At 45.7% G+C, this 20,302-nt stretch overlaps 1 protein-coding gene across 1 annotated transcript in view; it reads left to right on the plus strand.

The window, feature by feature from the left end:
• Positions 1 to 1,550: 1,550 nt before the first annotated feature.
• The window catches only part of PIK3C2A (phosphatidylinositol-4-phosphate 3-kinase catalytic subunit type 2 alpha), a 72,254-nt gene continuing 53,502 nt past the window's right edge, over positions 1,551 to 20,302 (plus strand). The window contains exons 1-2 of the mRNA XM_088464159.1: positions 1,551 to 1,723; positions 5,219 to 5,266. The gene's annotated coding sequence lies outside the window, so the exon portion shown is untranslated. The remainder of the gene's footprint in view (positions 1,724 to 5,218; positions 5,267 to 20,302) is intronic.

Raw genomic sequence — 20,302 nt, forward strand, 5'->3', positions numbered from 1 at the left:
CAGTTACACTGATGACATCATGGTTATACTGGTATCCTGTTGGAGGATTTAGGACCTCTTTCAGAGTCGGTCGTAAGCGGCCGCTCGGTCGTACACCTAACGATCGAGAATCAGGAAAAAAAACAATCGCACGGCCGGGCGATCGCAACCAAAGTGACGCCCATACACCTCCTCTAGCTAACGAGTGATAGCAGTTGGCGATCGAGTCGATCGTTGTCAGTCGCTGTATGTTAATTTTCTTCTGATGGTTGCGGCCGCTTGTGTTGTGTGCAAATTACACCAAAAATTAACAAAAAAACGCATAGAATAAGCCATCCCCATGAAATTTATTTATTCTTATTATTGCTAATGCAAACGCAACTGAATCAATTACAAGCCAATTAGCAGTGTTATTAGCAAAAACAAACGATTATTAGCTGCTTGCATTATGTGGCACAAAATAGAAACATCAAACATAACATCAGTCACATTCGATAGTATCGATTGTACTCTGGGGCTTGAGAGAGCACATACCCAACCTCAAGCTGTACGATCAGCCAGGCCTCTAACCTGCTCGCAGAGTGACGATTTACTACTTCCGGTCTTCTATGTCGGTCGTAGCAGGAAATTTATGTACACCCCTGAAACGCCCTGAAAACGGTGAGGAACGCCTGCGTTTTCAGACCACCACCCCCGTCACCACCCACAAACGGCCTTTCATGCCAATCAAATCTCGGAATCCACTTCCTGCTCGTAAGCCGTACGATCTACAGCATTTTGGATCGCAAGGTCTCGTACGCAAATGCGCACAACCGCACGCATGCGTGGTTTGGAAACATCGGATGTGTATGACCGAGTGGCCGCTTACGACCGACTCTGAATGAGGTCCTTAGTGTGGTGTGCAGGGCCATCTTAACCTATAGGCACACTGGGCAGCTGCCCAGGGCCCCATGAATTTAGGGGCCTTCGAGCAGGGGCTGGCTGGGCCAGGGGGAATCTACATGTAGTTTGTGGCCGGTCGCTCAGCGCATAGGGCAGCCAGCTGAGGGGCAGGTAGAGTCAGATGCTCCCTGACTGCTCCAATTGTGTAACACACACAATCATAGTGGCCAGACTGCATTCTCTACTTGCCTCCCAGCCTGCAGCTACAGAGCCAGATTTAGGGGATGAAGGCTCAATCCTTGGGCCCTTCTCTCCCAGGGTGCCCCTATACTTTAATCACAGCTGCAGTGAAGAGCAGGAACTGCACTGCGAGCTTGAGAAGAGAATGATGTGGAATCCATTGTCCAAACTTTACATCATGTCTTTTTTATGTTTAAACATTGATTTTGATGAAAGTACCAATAAATCTAAAAGGTTTAATTTACCGTTTACATTTGTATTCACATGAATGGGTGGGTAGGTACCCCAGTGCATTGCTTTGCCCGGGGCCTACAATGCTCCTAAGACAGCCCTGGTGGTGTGAGCACTGTGAGGGGCCAGGGTGGTGCTACTGTGTCTGTGGTCAATAGTGTGACGTCAGCAGTCAGTCTCTGACTGTAGGCCGGGGAGATGCACCTCTCCCTGTCCACCGGTAGGTGGAGCGCTCGCACATACGGACGCATGCGCAGAATTGCCAGCTCGGGGGCGCGCACGTCACTCTCCGTGTACCGGGGGCGCGCGGGACGCTGTGTGATCTGAGTGGGGAGAGCGGAGCTGACACCGAGACTCCGGGAGACCGGACACGGGACAGGCGGAGCCGCTGGTGAGAGCAGTAACCGTGGCGCATACACATTTGAGTTATTTTGGGGGCGGGGCGGAGATACAGGGACCGGAACGTTTATGAGGGGGTTTGGGGAATACAGGGACCGGTATGTGTATGAGGGGGTTAGGGGAATACAGGGACCGGTATGTGTATGAGGGGGTTAGGGGAATACAGGGACCGGTATGTGTATGAGGGGATTAGGGGAATACAGGGACCGGTGTGTGTATGAGGGGGTTTGGGGAATACAGGGACCGGTATGTGTATGAGGGGGTTAGGGGAATACAGGGACCGGTATGTGTATGAGGGGGTTAGGGGAATACAGGGACCGGTATGTGTATGAGGGGATTAGGGGAATACAGGGACCGGTGTGTGTATGAGGGGGTTTGGGGAATACAGGGACCGGTATGTGTATGAGGGGGTTAGGGGAATACAGGGACCGGTATGTGTATGAGGGGATTAGGGGAATACAGGGACCGGTATGTGTATGAGGGGGTTAGGGGAATACAGGGACCGGTATGTGTATGAGGGGTTTGGGGAATACAGGGACCGGTATGTGTATGAGGGGGTTTGGGGAATGCAGAGACCGGTATGTGTATGAGGGGGTTTGGGGAATACAGGGACCGGTATGTGTATGAGGGGATTAGGGGAATACAGGGACCGGTATGTGTATGAGGGGGTTTGGGGAATACAGGGACCGGTATGTGTATGAGGGGTTTGGGGAATACAGGGACCGGTATGTGTATGAGGGGTTTGGGGAATACAGGGACCGGTATGTGTATGAGGGGGTTTGGGGAATACAGGGACCGGTATGTGTATGAGGGGGTTTGGGGAATACAGAGACCGGTATGTGTATGAGGGGGTTTGGGGAATACAGGGACCGGTGTGTGTATGAGGGGTTTGGGGAATACAGGGACCGGTATGTGTATGAGGGGTTTGGGGAATACAGAGACCGGTGTGTGTATGAGGGGTCAGGGGAATACAGGGACCGGTATGTGTATGAGGGGGTTTGGGGAATACAGAGACCGGTGTGTGTATGAGGGGGTTTGGGGAATACAGGGACCGGTGTGTGTATGAGGGGTTAGGGGAATACAGGGACCGGTGTGTGTATGAGGGGTTTGGGGAATACAGGGACCGGTATGTGTATGAGGGGTCAGGGGAATACAGAGACCGGTATGTGTATGAGGGGGTTTGGGGAATACAGGGACCGGTATGTGTATGAGGGGTTTGGGGAATACAGGGACCGGTATGTGTATGAGGGGGTTTGGGGAATACAGAGACCGGTGTGTGTATGAGGGGGTTTAGGGGAATACAGGGACCGGTATGTGTATGAGGGGGTTTAGGGGAATACAGGGACCGGTATGTGTATGAGGGGGTTTGGGGAATACAGGGACCGGTATGTGTATGAGGGGGTTTGGGGAATGCAGAGACCGGTATGTGTATGAGGGGTTTGGGGAATACAGGGACCGGTATGTGCATGAGGGGTTAGGGGAATACAGGGACCGGTATGTGCATGAGGGGTTAGGGGAATACAGGGACCGGTATGTGTATGAGGGGTTTGGGGAATACAGGGACCGGTATGTGTATGAGGGGGTTTGGGGAATACAGGGACCGGTATGTGTATGAGGGGGTTTGGGGAATACAGGGACAGGTATGTGTATGAGGGGGTTTGGGGAATACAGGGACAGGTATGTGTATGAGGGGGTTTGGGGAATACAGGGACCGGTATGTGTATGAGGGGGTTTGGGGAATACAGGGACCGGTATGTGTATGAGGGGGTTTGGGGAATACAGGGACCGGTGTGTGTATGAGGGGTTTGGGGAATACAGGGACCGGTATGTGTATGAGGGGTTTGGGGAATACAGAGACCGGTGTGTGTATGAGGGGTCAGGGGAATACAGGGACCGGTATGTGTATGAGGGGGTTTGGGGAATACAGAGACCGGTGTGTGTATGAGGGGGTTTGGGGAATACAGGGACCGGTGTGTGTATGAGGGGTTTGGGGAATACAGGGACCGGTATGTGTATGAGGGGTCAGGGGAATACAGAGACCGGTATGTGTATGAGGGGGTTTGGGGAATACAGGGACCGGTATGTGTATGAGGGGTTTGGGGAATACAGGGACCGGTATGTGTATGAGGGGGTCAGGGGAATACAGGGACCGGTATGTGTATGAGGGGGTTTAGGGGAATACAGGGACCGGTATGTGTATGAGGGGGTTTAGGGGAATACAGGGACCGGTATGTGTATGAGGGGGTTTGGGGAATACAGGGACCGGTATGTGTATGAGGGGGTTTGGGGAATGCAGAGACCGGTATGTGTATGAGGGGTTTGGGGAATACAGGGACCGGTATGTGCATGAGGGGTTAGGGGAATACAGGGACCGGTATGTGCATGAGGGGTTAGGGGAATACAGGGACCGGTATGTGTATGAGGGGTTTGGGGAATACAGAGACCGGTATGTGTATGAGGGGTTTGGGGAATACAGGGACCGGTATGTGCATGAGGGGTTAGGGGAATACAGGGACCGGTATGTGCATGAGGGGTTAGGGGAATACAGGGACCGGTATGTGTATGAGGGGTTTGGGGAATACAGGGACCGGTATGTGTATGAGGGGGTTTGGGGAATACAGGGACCGGTATGTGTATGAGGGGGTTTGGGGAATACAGGGACAGGTATGTGTATGAGGGGGTTTGGGGAATACAGGGACCGGTATGTGTATGAGGGGGTTTGGGGAATACAGGGACCGGTATGTGTATGAGGGGGTTTGGGGAATACAGGGACCGGTATGTGTATGAGGGGGTTTGGGGAATACAGGGACCGGTATGTGTATGAGGGGGTTTGGGGAATACAGGGACCGGTATGTGTATGAGGGGGTTTGGGGAATACAGGGACTGGTATGTGTATGAGGGGGTTTGGGGAATACAGGGACCGGTGTGTGCATGAGTGATACAGGGACCGGTGTGTACATGTGGGAGTGGGGGGATACAGGGACCGGTGTGTACATGTGGGAGTGGGGGGATACAGAGACTGGCATGTGTCTGAGGGGATACAGGGACCTGTGTGTACATGTGGGGGTGGTATGTGTATGGAGGGTGGGAGGCTTACAGGAACTGGTACGTTTATGGTGTGGATACAGAGAATGATGCTTGTATGGGGTTGTGGGGATACAGGCACAGATATGGGGAGGTGGGAGGATAAGAGGGACCGCTATGGTGGAGATATAGGGGCTAGCATAAATATGGGAGTGGGACACAGGGATTGGAAGTCACGTGGACCTGGTATATGATGTGTGTATGTATGAGGCAGAGGGTCTATAAAGAGAGCACAGGACATAATGAACGTGTGTATTTGTGGGGGCTACAGGACCTGCTACATGGGGGTGGTAAGGACAGCATGTGGAATCTGAGTACTTGTTTCAGAGTTTGCCCAGTTCTGTCAATCAGTAGCTCAGGGTCCTGGTGCTAATAACCTGTAACTCTCCCTCTGTCTGTGCAGGAGGATGGAGAGCAGCCTCAGCCTCATCGCTGTGCAACATCTAGACAGGTGAGTCCTGTTACATGCAGGTACATTAGAAGAGGGGCCACATTAAGCTCATTCTAGCCTGATAGTCTCAACATTGTGAAAGGCGTTTAAACAGTGAATCCATTTGTGTTGGTGGTTGCTCCTCTCGGTCCCCACCATTCAGAGTTTAGCAGGGTTCCCGTACTTACATATAGCTCGGCTTGCCATAATATCCCTTTAACCACTTAACTGACACTATTTCATTAAAACCGCACACAAATGATCTTTTTTAAAATTTTAATTAAGTTTAAAAACCTTTAAAATATATTTTTAAATATTTTTTTTATTAAATGTACCTAGGCGATGTTTTGTATCCCCCACAACCACCCTGTCCATAGGCTCCCATTGTAATTTAATGTCCCAATAACAACTCCCACCCTCTTAGTTATAATAAGTATCTTTGGCAGAGCCCTCACCCCCAGGGACAATGGGTGCCCAATTTAGTCCCCCCCACCCCATGTGTCACTATAAATGTTAAAAAAAAAAAATTCGACACCCCCGCCGCCCAGCCTAAAAAAATATTTGAATGGCGTGTAAAATCCTCCCGTGATGATCAGTTCCCCCCTTCTGCAGCTGATCTCTGCACACGCACTTTTACTATTGGCGCATTCGCACAGCATTCTGGCAGTGATGTCGGCGGTCAGAGACCATCGCATCACTGCAGGGGGGTCCAAGGAGACAGAGAAGATCCGTTTTGCACTTGTGCAGAACGAATCTCCTCTGCTAAAGCCGGGGGACAGAGTGCTGGCGTGGTCGCATGTCATGCGACCTTGCCAGTTGAAGCACTTCTGGCTCCGGTCGCATTACCTGCGACCACGTCAGTTAAGTGGTTAATCCGGAACACACATGAATTACACAGACTCTGTGGCTGGCTAATTCAAGCCTGGATTTCACCTGGTTGTAATAAAGCCACAGAACTCGTGTAAATCATAGGTGTCCCGGATTAAAGGGATATTATGGCAAGCCTACATATAATCAGTTTCCAGGTAGGGGGTTATTGTATAGGAGGGAGGTTTATTTACGAAGACCCATATTAATTGTACAAAACCGATTTAAAAGATAAGATCACTTTCTGGGTGAATAACTTTTACTCCTTTTGCTGTAATGGAGACACCAGGTGCCTATAAAAGAAGACCTGATTAGGCAACAAGCAGAACCGTATTGTTATAGCTTAGCCATATTTAACACGTTGTTACTGTTTCCCAGTAAATACTGGGAAATGAATGTGGCTTCGGCTAGTGAAATGTTTTCTGTGAATATATTTTGTGTGACAGATGTGCCGGTTGTTATATTGCACATAACATGGGAAAAAGGTCCTGTGGTTGTCGGAGCTGGCGGATCTCGTGTAACGGTGGCACGACAGAGTTGCAGAGACAGCAATCTGCCATCAATCTTTAACACAACGTGTAAAATAGTCACTAATTATGACTATTTTCCCGGCTGAAGGCAGCACGACAGAACTGCTGGCAGTCAGGCATGTCTGGTGCTGAGGGGAAGCTCCTGAAATAGGAATTCTGCAAATAGTTTCATAGCGCTGCCAAGTTCCCTATGCTGGGAGATGGAATGTTTCTGGGAAGTGTCTGCAGGATTATGGGGCGTAACAAAGGGAATAGACCTGTTCCCGGAGTCACCTGCATGTTGTGCTGATGCCTGTGCGTAAGACGTTAATGTTTTCGTGTTTTGTCTTGAGATGAAATTGCTCTTGGAACAAGGCTGGCTGCTGCCCTTATCTGCTCTGGGCAGCGTGTCAAGTACTCACATGGTAACAATTAGCTTCTGCCATACACCGGCTCCTGTGCCCCCCGCATCCGGCAGTCGGTGTGTTAATCTCCTGCTGTCACTATTCTTGTCTGTAATTGTTCTCTGTTCCGTTTTGTTCCAGATCAAGGCTGAATGCAGGAAATGACTGTGTGTTTTTTTTTTTTGTGGATTGTGTAAGAATGTAGCGTTGGTGTGAGCACACCGTGTCTGTCTGCGCGTATGTGCCCCCAGCTATGGATGGGGGTGACATGTAATGTAATGGGGACTGCAGTCCCTTTGCTCTAAGTCCTCTTTTTCCTTGCCCCCTGCGGAGAGTGGTGCTATTCCCACAGTATCTACAACCTTTTCATTGTTATCTCCCAAGCATTCTAGTGAGAACCTTAACTGGCAAAGTGCTACTAAAATGCTTTTAGTAAGAGGGAGGAAAATGACGCATTCTCATCCACATAGTCATTCTATTTTATATACTGAGCCTCTCATATGGTAACATGTTGGGTCACTAGGATACAAACCGTTACAAAATGTGCTGCAACAGTTCCTGATTGGAAACCCAATTTTAAGTCCCTGTTGTTACAAACTATGGGTGTGTACAAGCGGCAGTATATGCTATTCTGCTTTATTTAGGGGGTGATTTGGAACAATTAGGCACAGCGTAGGTGCAGATATAAGGAGTGGACCAGACGTGGGATGGTTCTGAAGATCACACTGCCGCATGTTTTTAAATTTAGTGCAGGAAGATTCTCTCTTTTTTTTTTTTTGGAACTTTGCTATAAATGTGCCTAGGCCATTGTTTAAATCAGGGGTGGGCACGAAGCCCCCCCCAGCTGTTATAGAACTACACGTCACAGAATGCCCTTCCACAGTTTTGCTATTTGGCCGTGCTAAAACTGTTGTGGAGCATGCTGGGATGTGTAGTTCAGCAACAGCTTGAGGGTCGCTTATTTGCCCACCCCTGGTTTAAATGTATATAACTGAAACACTTGGAGTATATTTAGTGTTCTCTCCTGAGGATCTGCCTTCTGGCTATGCAGTGCTTTTTAGAGAGCATCTAGATCCTAATCCCACAGGAAAATAGGAAAAGCGTCATATATTATTTATATATTTCATTTTAAACCACCTGCTGAATGTTATCATCTAGTTCTGCGTTGCTGAAAAACAAACACCTGCAGCCAGTTTGAGCTGTCCGATATCCTGGCGTAAGGGAGCAAGCCATGTACTGTATCTGTTTGCTAATGATCTCAATGGCTGAGTCTTCTTTTAGAGGAGGGTGTTGATACATTCATTAAAGCTTCTTACCTTGCAGCACAGAATGATGTAATGGTTAGCATTACTGCCTCACAGCACTGAGGTCTTGAGTTCAATTCCCACCATGGCCCTAACTGTGTGGAGTTTGTATATTCTCTCCATGTGGGTTTCCCCCAGATACTCTGGTTTCCACCCACACTTCAAAAATATGCTGATAGGTTTATTGGCTCCCAACAAAAAATGAGCCCTAGTGTGTTGTATGTGCATGTGGTAGGGACTATAGATTGTAAGCTCCACTGGGGCAGGGACTGATGAGTGGCTAAATATTCTATGTAAATTTCTGCAGAATGTGTGCATTATAAATAATTGGCAATTATTAATACTTAGCAACATTGCAATTAATGGACAAATAAATTGTAAGCAAATTAGGATTTTTGTTGTGCTGTCACTTTATCAGTAGTTTTAAAGAGATTTTGAGCATTAAAATGTACAATATATAACTATACTGATATAATAGGTTTATTGTGCTACAACTTTGGCAGGCAGATAACACACAGAATGCACTCCGCCGGCCTCTGTGCGTTACAGGGTGCACTCCGCCGGCCTCTGTGCGTTACAGGGTGCACTCCGCCGGCCTCTGTGCGTTACAGGGTGCATTCTGTCGACCCCTGGACAATTCACTGGTAATGCTGAAATTCTATCACTTTGTGTCACAGAAAAATAAAGATGCCACAGTTTAGTAATAATTAACATCTATAGTGTTGTAATTGTTTCATGTTATATTACAAGCTATATAATTACAGTGAGACACATAGCCCCATACTTGCCTGTAGTTAAGCAGGATTATCTAATGCGTAGCTTGTTACATTTTCTTTGATGGCTTAAGGACAGCCTCAGTGTAGGCTCAGGCACACATTGTCTGACAAAGAGATTATATGTACTGGAGTGGGCAGATGCTGGGATTAAATCTGGATATCACCAAACACATAGGTGTAACAACAATGTGATTACATTTCTAATTTATGTCTATTAGATTATTAACCAAATATAACATTAAAATATAAAGTGTCGTTATTGGTATTTCCTCAGGGCTGCTGCTTTTGGAGGGAGGTAGTTACATGTGACATTGCCATATTCCAGTATTTCTCAAACTCTGCCCTCATGGAACCCTAACAGTGCATGTTTTCAAGGTATCCTCAGGAATAATTAGTACCACCTGTAGATCTGTTACGCTATGGCCCCCATACACTGACGACGGATTGCCGTGATCCTTAACATAATACTTTCACCGATGCCCCTGACGGATCACGAAACATCGATGGCCACCGGTCGGCATTTCCGACTGATGTTGCTGATCGCAGGATCGGACAATACGTTGCCTGATGTTTGGGGGTGTATAGTCTAGAGGTTCCCAAACGCTGTCCTGAAGGCACTCCAAACAGTTCAGGTTTTTGAGCTAACCATGGTTGAGCACAGGTAGTTAAATCAAATTGACTTTGGTAGCTGTGATCAAGCATGTATGTATCCTTAAAACCTGGACCGTTGGGGTGCGTTGAGGACTGAGTTTGGGAATCTGTGTTAGTCAATTAACACCTGTGCTCCAGCTAGGTGATCTGGAAAACATGCACTGTAAAGCCCCATACACACTGGACGATATTTGTGAACGATAACGACATCTTTGAACAATATATCATTCAAATCATCCAGCGTGTATGCACTAAGCGATTAACGATGCACAGGGCGTTAATGATATCCCCAGTCGTCCGTACATGCAGCTCAATATGGGGATATCGTTAACGCTGCCATGCTGCCTAATGCAGCATGGGCCCCCTCCCCTATCGTACATTGCTGGCATCGGCAAGTGTGTATGCACTTATCGATGCCGGCACCTCCGCCGGGCCTGCCGCTGCTGATATCGCTCAATACACACATTAATTGAGTACGGGGCATTTTGGGTTCCAAGAGGACCAGGTTTGAGAAACACTGCTCTATTCCATAGACAGACAATCCAGGGGTCACAGTATTCTGACAAGTATAACAATGCAATTTTCAGGGACACAGCAACATTGATCAGGTTTGAAATATTATGGGACCATAACTAGCTAAGAAAGCCTGATCCATTGTACAGTACCGATGCAATCTACACACAGTAAACACTGCACCTAACGGGCAGTAATTCAGTTCCAAACAACAGACACCACACAAGCTTGTTGGATGATCACAATAAAAATCAAGACACATGTCAGATTTAGACATTTCCTGAGACCCGTCTCCAGAAACTGGGCCTGTTACTGGGGATTAGACACAGCTGACATACACCAGTTAGCCATAACATTAAAACCTCTGACAGGTGCAGTGAATAACATTGATCATCTTGCTACAACGGCACCTGTCAAGGGGTGGGGTATATTAGGCAGCAGGTGAATACTCCGTTCTTGAAGTTGATGTGTTGGAAGCGGGGAAACATGGGCCAACGTAAGGATCTGAGCGACAAGGGCCAAATTATGAGGACTAGACGACTGAGCATTCAGAGCATTTCGAAAACAGCAGGTCTTGTGGGGTGTTACTGCTATACAGTGATTAGGACCTAACAAAAGTGGTCCAAAGAAGGACAACCGGTGATCTTGCAACAGGGTAATCTGTGCCCAAGGCTCATTGAGGTGCATGTTAAGCAAAAACTGCCTTGTCTTCTCCGAACCCACAGCTACTGTTGCACAAATTGCTGAAAGAGTTAATGCTGGCTATGACAAAAGGTGTCAGAACACACAGTGAATCGCAGCCTGCTGTGTAGCCATAGACCGGTCAGAGAACATACTGACCCCTGTCCAATGCCAAAAGTGCCTACAATGATCACATGAAAGTCAAAACTAGACCATGGAGCAATGGAAGAAGGTGGCCGGTTCTGATGAATCATGATTTCTTTTACATCATGTGGACAACCAGGACGTGTACGTCATTTGCCTGGAGAAGGCACTAGGATGTACTATGAGAAGAAGGCAAGCCGACGGAGTCACTGTGATGCTCTGGGCAATTTTCTTCTGGGAAACCATGGGTCCCTGGCATTCATGTGGATGTTACTTTGACATGTACCCCCTACCTAACCATTGTTGCAGACCAAGTATGCCCCTTCATGGCAACGGTATTCCCTGATGACCGTGATCTATATCCGCGGGACAATGCACCCTGTCACACTGCAAATATTGGTCAGGGATGGTTTGAGGAACATGACAAAGAGATCAAGGTGTTGACTTTGCCTCCAAATTCCCCAGATCTGAATCCGATCGAGCATCTGTGGGATGTGCTAGAAAAACAAGTCCGAGCCATGGAGGCCCCACATTGCAACATAAACGATCTGCTGCTAACGTTTTGGTCCCAGATACCACAGGGCACCTTCAGAGATCTTGAGGAGTCCATGCCTTGACGGGTGAGAGCTGTTTTGGTGGCACCATGGGGACCTACACAAGCAGGCAGGTGGTTTTAATGTTACGGCTGAACTCTCTGCTAGGGAAGACTGATTATTACACGTGGCAGACTGGGCTCAGACACTCTCCATCCTGCATGGTGCTAGTGAGACCTGTGAGTTGTAGGAACGTCGCAATTCCAGCGATTTAGCCCATACTTTTAAAGTGTCAATAATTTAAACGGTTGGTATTGCCTTTTACATTGTTGTAGCTTTAAATTCTTCGGCTAAATGGCCAGAATAGCACCAGTTCCTGCAAGTCGCAGCCTATTGCATCTAACAAGTTTATAATCTGATGCTGTAAAAGCCAGTTTTATGGCCCTGATCTGTTAACACTTTTACCACTTGCCGATGCTAGCTTTTGCAATGCTATGTCCTCTTAAAGGTTCTCTCCTGTTTTCTTTTTTACCTTTAGATTGTCTGCTTTGGAGCAGAGTTGCCATTCCTGTTAAGTCTCTTTGTTACGTGTAAGTCTAGGTAAACTGCTTTAATCAGCCTTTGCTTTGCCAGGTGATGAGCGTAAAGAGCAGTACAGATCCTTATCTCTATTGTTTAGAAATGGTACCCATGCACACGAGCTGGACGCACATACATTCTGTGAGGAAGGCTGTGTGCACGAGTTACGTTTTTTTTACTCAAAGGCCTCAATGATCTGACTGCTGACGGCAGTAATGTTACTCTAGGTTGAGGCAGGACAACAGTAATTTCTTGGAATTTCCATGTTTGGACTGGAGATTGCAGCGTATCCCAGGATTTATCAGAGTGCTTTCTGATCCCTGAGTATATAGGCTGACATGATGTCATTTGCGTTACCTGGTTCCTCATATCTTGGGCCATAAAATGACAATAACTGTCTTTTGAAACTGTTATAGCCTTTATTTGGTGCTTTTCTATAACCTTAAGTTAGATTTGCTTTGAATGTTCTTTGACCTTTATGATGAAGCTTTTGTTTGGAAATGCATTAAGCAAATTCCAGACCGTTGTATTTAGCTTGTGATGGGTTGAAGCGCTTTAATTGTGCACATGTGGACTCCAACGAATTACGGGACTTCTGAAGACAAATGATGGATTAGGGGCAGTTTAACAAAAGGGGGTGAATGTTATGTACTCTCTGTTTTGGTCTGCCTCAACCAATCTGGCCACAGCAATTCCATCATTATGTAATGCCTTGCCTATCATCGCCACGCTTTGATGGCAGTATAGATGTTATAAATCTGGGGTAAATCAATGTGTACTGTCAATTTGTCAGGACTAACGTGGAGATTCCACCCTGTTGTCCTCTAAAAGTCTTTGTTCCTGCATTAAGCAATCCACGGTGCATCCGTCCAGTTTGTGACCAGTCACCTGGAGGCTGTTCCTGTCTGGTTCTCCTCTGTGTGGGATCTTACAGGAGATATTTGCGTGGTTGCTGATGATCTGCAGAACTCCTTCCTCCTCCTCCTCCTCCTCCTCCTCCCTTTGCTTGCACAGGGGGATGTTTCCCTTCACAACTAGAGACTCGTGGCTGTGACTTCACACGTACAACCTGTATTGTTTGCATTTTTGTGGTGAGAGCAGTTTCCGAAGAGCCGTCTTTGCTAGCCGGCTTTCGTTCCAAGCTCGTGTGATATGCAGCCGACTGGGTGGAAGCTGAACAATATAGAACACTTGGAACCGTGAACACTGCCATATGAAGACAGTGCTTTACATAAGAAGCACTTAATGACCTCCATATGTCACACACACACAGAAACGCCTCTCAGCTCTTACACGTAAAGGGGTAAACAGTTTGCCTTACCGTACACACTCAACGGGATTCTTGTGTGTGTGTGTGTATATACGGATGACAATGGGTGATATGTAAGATTTGGGTGTGATTGTGGGGTGCGAGGCGGAGGGGAGGGGGGTGTTTTTTGATGCAAAGCAGGTTTCCTGTTTTTAGTTCCTTTGGCAGAAAAAGGTATTCTAGAACAGAGCAGTAACTTCCATCTATTAAACATAAATACAGTGTAACACAGCATTGTCAGTTCTTTCTTTGCTGATAACTCATTAAAGTGCATATTCCCTGACTGATCCCTGTGTGTCCCACCTGCTGGCTTCTGAATTCTGCATTATTAATCCCACCTTCTTATCGGTACATCCTTACCTTTGCCTTCTGCCTCTTTCAGCCTCCTGCAGTTTGACCGGGGCAATTTGTATATTGCTGGCGGCTCTGAATAGTGTATATTTGTCTATATATGATTAAACTGTTACATGGCCGGGGAATGTCCCCACATTCCTCAGTCGGATAATTATTTGTCTGATGGAAAACACCGTGTTCTCTGAGCTTTTCCTTCAGACGTAGATGTGTTTATCTAATGGGCCTTGCAGGAATGTCCCCAGCTCGTGTCTGCTCGCAGGGTGTATTGCAATGCTCCTGCTGTGTGACGGTCGCTTCGGCAGACCCTTTTAGATACGGTTCATGAAAATGGGGCATTGCTGGGAAAGAGCAGACACTACTTGTGGTGTTACGTGAAAATGGTCTTTCGGATGCAGCAATTGCGAGAGAAGTTGGTGGGAATGTGACAACATCAGGAGTACGAAAGTTTTGTTTACGCTATCAGGTAACATAATCTATACAAAACAAAGAAGGGAAAGGCCGGAAAAGTGCACAACAGCTGTTGATAGGAGAATAAAACTAATTTGCGTCAGGAACAGATGGATGTCATCTGCGGCCATTAGCAGTAAACTGAGTGCAACTGTGTTTTTGTCAGTGCAAGAACGGAACGGAGAAGACTAATGGAGGTTGGCCTAAAAGGTAGGTTTCCCCGAAAAAAGCCATTGCTGAATAAAAAGCAGCGGCAGAAATTAATACAGTGGGCAAAAGAATACATTGCATGGACAGAAGGTCAGTGGAAACAAGTGATATGGAGTGACGAAACTAAGATATTGATATTTGGTAGTGATGGGAGAAAATATGTGAGACGTCGCATCGGGGAAGAGGTAAATCCAGATTACATTCAAGCAGCAACAAAGAATCCTACAAGTGTTATGATCTGGGCATGTATGACAGCAGATGCTGTAAGCCACCTTTATGTCATAGATGGCACACTGAACAGCAGAAAGTACATTGACACCATCCTACAACCAAAACTTCTACATTCTATCAGGGATCTTTTTCAGATAATGCCCCATTTTTTTTTTTTCCATCAGGATTCAGCTCCCTGCCACACTGCACGGATATGCCAACAGTGGGTCACTGAGAATGACATGCAGGTGCTGGGGTGGCCAGGAAACAGCCCAGACCTGAACCCCATAGAACATTTGTGGTTCAGTTTGAAAAAACCGGTACATCTGAGGCGTCCATCCAATAAAAGACAATTAATTGAGGCTATAATTGTGTCAGGGCACCACATAATAAAGAAGGAATAGCTCCAAACATTGGTTGGCTCAATGCCACGTCGCTGTGCTGCTGTCTTGAAAAATAAAGGATACCCAACAAAATACTGATAGGACAGTAACATCATAAGTACACAGGGATTTTCACCCTAAGTGTTGTTTTTACTGCATAACTTCACTTGTAATGCAAATATTTGACCACTGTTTGTGTTGAATTTAGCATTAAATTTCCTTTCATTTGATATGAATCCATGCACTGCATGAAGTGTAACAGTTTTTAGAAACATGCGAAGTTGAAAGACATAAAAAAAATTTAGGTGTCTGCATTTTTAGCCACCACTGTGTGTGTGTGTATATATGTTATATATATATATATATATATATATATATATATAAAATCAGGTGCATAAATATTGGGACACTGACAGAATTTTCATATTTTGGCCTCTATTCACCACCACAATGGCTTTGAAATGAAACAAACAAGATGTGCTTTAACTGCAGACTTTCAGATTTAATTTGGGGGGGTAATTACATCCAAATCAGGTGAACGGTGTAGGAATTACAACAGTTTCTATATGTGCCTCCCACTTTTTAAGGGTCAAAAGTAATGGGACAATCAACTCAAAAGCTATTTCATGGACAGGTGTGGGCTATTCCCTCGTTATTTCATTATCAATTAAGCAGGTAAAAGGTCTGGAGTTGATTCTAGGTGTGAGATTTGCATTTGGAATCAGTTGCTGTCGACTCTCAATATGAGATCCAAAGAGCTGTCACTATCAGTGAAGCAAGCCATCATTAGGCTGAAAAATCAAAACAAACCCATCAAAGAGATAGCAAAAACATTAGGCGTGACCAAATCAACTGTTTGGAACATTCTTAAAAAGAAAGAACGCACCGGAGAGCTCAGCAACACCAAAAGACCCGGAAGACCACGGAAAACAACTGTGGTGGATGACAGAAGAATTATTTCCCTGGTGAAGAAAAACCCCCTCACAACAGTTGGCCAAATCAAGAACACTCCCCAGGAGGTAGGTGTATATGTGTCACAGTCAACAATCAAGAGAAGACTTCACAAGAGTGAATATAGAGGATTCACCACAAGATTTAAACCATCGGTGAGCCTCAAAAACACGAAGACCAGATTAGAGTTTGCCAAACAACATCTAAAAAAGCCATTACAGTTCTGGAACAACATCCTATGGACAGATGAGACAAAGATCAACTTGTACCAGAGTGATGGGAAGAGAAGAGAAGGAAAGGAACTGCTCATGATCCAAAACATACCACCTCATCAGTGAAGCATGGTGGTGGTAGTGTCATGGCGTGGGCATGTATGGCTGCCAATGGAACTGGTTCCCTTGTATTTATTGATGATGTGACTGCTGACAAAAGCAGCAGAATGAATTCTGAAGTGTTTCGGGCAATATCATATGCTCATATTCAGTCATATGCTTCAGAACTCACTGGACGGCGCTTCACAGTGCAGATGGACAATGACCCGAAGCATACTGCAAAAGCAACCAAAGAGTTTTTTAAGGCTAAAAAGTGGAATGTTATGCAATGGCCAAGTGAATCCCCTGACCTGAATCCGATTGAGCATGCATTTCACGTGATGAAGACAAAACTGAAGGGAAAATGCCCCAAGAACAAGCAGGAACTGAAGACATTTGCAGTAGAGGCCTGGCAGAGCATCACCAGGGATGAACCCCAGCGTCTGGTGATGTCTATGCGTTCCAGACTTCAGGCTGTAATTGCCTGCAAAGGATTTGCAACAAAGTATTAAAAAGTGAAAGTTAGATATAGGATTGTTTAGTTTGTCCCATTACTTTTGGCCCCTTAAAAAGTGGGAGGCACATATAGAAACCGTTGTAATTCCTACACCGTTCATCTGATTTGGATGTAATTACCCTCAAATTAAATCTGAAAGTCTGTAGTTAAAGCACATCTTGTTTGTTTCCATTGTGGTGGTGAATAGAGGCCAAATACTACCTATCGACGGTCAATACTAGGTCAATACTTGCCTATCGACGATCGGGATTTCCAGGCGAGGCGCAGAGAGAGAGATATAGATATATATATATATATTATATTATATTAATTTTATAGATTCTCTGGTGGGGATTTATATGGCGCCCACTCCAAAAAAAGTCACTCTCCTGGGGGTCGATTTACTAAAGATTCTAAAACGGACAAGTGGTGGCGATGCCCATAGCAACAGATTCTGCCCATCATCTATCTGTTGCATTTTAGAAAATGATAGAATCTGATTGGTTGTTTAGAAGCTTTAGTAAGTCTACCCCCTGGAAACATTAGGTATCTGTTTGTTCTCTGCAGAGTGTGGTCTCTTATGCCGGCAATAGGCTGCACATTAGTGCAGATATCCAAACACAACGTAGAAGGGGAGGAGAGTTGGGATGATTATCCAGTCAAACGATCCTGACCGTTTTTTTTGTTTTTTTGTTTTTTTTTCAGCTGCTTTCAGGTTTTTGAACGATTATCGTTCATGTCAATACACTGAACTATTATCGTTCAGGACAACCGTTTTATTGGGGCCATTCTGAGCAATTATCGTTCAGTGTGTGGCCAGTTTTAGTCTGAGCCAGTCAGTCACCAAGCTCCTCAGTGGTCACATGTTTATGCTACTATCATTCCAAAGCCTCTCTGCTCACTACATTATATTTCCAGTGACTGCCTTAGTGGCAAACTATAACTCATCATTATTAAAAAATTACCATATCTTCTGACAGGTAACCGTAGTGATTTATAGAAATGCATATTTTATAGAGCCACTCGCACCTTTTGTACAGTAGTTTTTTATGTATGTGTAGTGAATGTTTGTAGCGGGTTATTGTTCCAGGTGATTTTGCTTGAAATTTTAGCATATTTACCAAAGGTCTTTCTAACGAATATGAGCCTGTCTTTGCTGCAGTTGCACCAAACAGCCCCTCTAGGCGCCCTGTGAGACTCTGCTAGCGACAGGCACGTCTTTTTTTTGCTGAAAATGCTTCTAAGTCGCAGTGTGATGCGACTAGGATGCAGCAGGACACTGTGCTGATTAAATTGATATGCAGCCCTTGTATATCTGTGTGCGACTGAGATTCTCAATCAACATGCAAAGTGCTACCATGCAGTGACCACAGCTGTTTACCACGCCAAGTTCTGTTCAGACGCAGTAGCACACACATATCAAACTAATCCGTACAGTCTCCGACATAAGGAGCCTACACAGTAGACAATATCTTGCCCGATTTCAACAAATCTTAAAGGCAAATCATGCAAAATATGGGCAAATCGTGAGTGTCCACTCACGATAACTATGTCGATGCGCGTACCTGCGGGGGTTGTAAGTCGTATCTTTAGATCATGCAAGATCTGCCAATCTCGTACACAACGCACTGGAAATCGTTGGACAGATTGGACGCTTTTTAGTACCATATCGTGTCCTGGAGTGCCAGGGAGTTGCCGGGAAGAGTTCAAGGGAAATCGTTCTCGATATCGCATCGTGAGCACATAGTTTAGTGTGTAGGCACCTTCAGACGCATTTTCGGCAAAAGATGACGCCCGATGCTAGCAGAGTAGCACGGGACCTGGCGGCTCGCTCACGCCAGGCATATATAGCGCTGCATGGCATATTGAGGCTAGATGAGCGAGGGCACATCTGTAAATTGAACGCAGGCTAATCATATATTTGTGTTTTTAAAAATTATATTGGTCTGTAATGTAATTTTGAGATTAATGTATAACTTTATTTTTGTTGAATCTCTAACTTCTGCAAAGTGTTAGTAACTTCAGGCATATTAGAGGCTGATAGTATATTGCAACAGAATAAAATATCTCAGGGGTGTGGCTTAATGGTAGGGATTGATGGGATGTACTCTTTGGGCGGGGTCAGCTATGGAAATATGGCTGTCAGCACCATAATTGCTCTTGGCGTGTACAGAGGAATAGGATAACACTGTGTAGCTGATATATTCTCTCATATTATGCCAATGTAAAGTAACTATTTGGCTTTTAGCTTCTTTTTTTGCTTTGTTTATAAAGCCTATTTCCTACATGCAGCTGATATTTTTATTAGTGCAGAAAAAGTTAAAATTTTACATTTGCGTCTTGTTTCGATTTGTCTTTAAAAAAAAGCTACGTTTACTTTTTGACTGAGACATGACTTGTATTTAAGGCGTAATAAGGCCTGTGTATAATGTGAGCGGTGTCAGTACGGATGCTACATGGGGTGCATCTGTGGCTGGCTGCAGTGGGACAGACTGCTACATGGGGAGCATCTGTGGCTAGCTGCAGTGGGATAGACTGCTACATGGGGTGCATCTGTGGCTAACTGCAGTGGGACAGACTGCTACATGGGAGCATCTGGCTGGCTGCTGTGGGACAGACTGCTACATGGGGAGCATCTGTGGTTGGCTGCGGTGGGACAGGCTGCTACATGGTGAGCATCTGTGGCTGGCTGCAGCGTGATAGACTGCTACATGGGGAGCATCTGTGGCTGGCTGCAGCGTGTCACTGTTACAATGGGGAGCATCTGTGGCTGGCTGCAGCGTGTCACTGTTACAATGGGGAGCATCTGTGGCTGGCTGCAGCGTGACACTGTTACAATGGGTGTGGTCTGTGGCTTGTAGTAGTGTGTAGGTATGAGCAGGCTGCCATCTGGCTGGGAAAATAAGATCGAGGATGAAGGAACGAAGCATGGAAGCTGTATGTATTGTTCAAGTGTAATGTATGTGCAATTACTAAGTATATCCGCATCTCTGATTATATGGTTATAGGGGGGGAAAAAAACCTGTTTGGTTTAAACAGGTTTTTTTTTATACCAGTTTTTTTTTTTTTTTTTTTCCATCAATGTTTAAATGAAAAAATGTAATCCTGCTCATTATATTAATATTGTGAAACATTGCTATGTATTAGAAACATGGATCAACCATGTTTTTAATGCTTTCTAACATTAACAATCCTAACTTATTAGGATTTTTTATTTCATCAAAAGAGTGCCAGATTCAGGGGTCAATCCTATTATGTGCGGAGGCTCCGAGTTGCCGTTGCAACAGCGTTAAAACGCCGGCAATGGACTGGCACCTCGCACCCTTCACGGCCAGCTCCGAGCCCGAATTCGCTGAATTTTGCTTGGAGCCCTTTGGGGCATGCGAGCAAAATTCTGTGAATCCAGGCTGCCATAAAGTGCCCCC

This window comes from Taudactylus pleione, unplaced genomic scaffold (genome assembly GCF_031769625.1).
Source record: "Taudactylus pleione unplaced genomic scaffold, aTauple2 ptg001598l, whole genome shotgun sequence".
NCBI lineage: Eukaryota > Metazoa > Chordata > Amphibia > Anura > Myobatrachidae > Taudactylus > Taudactylus pleione.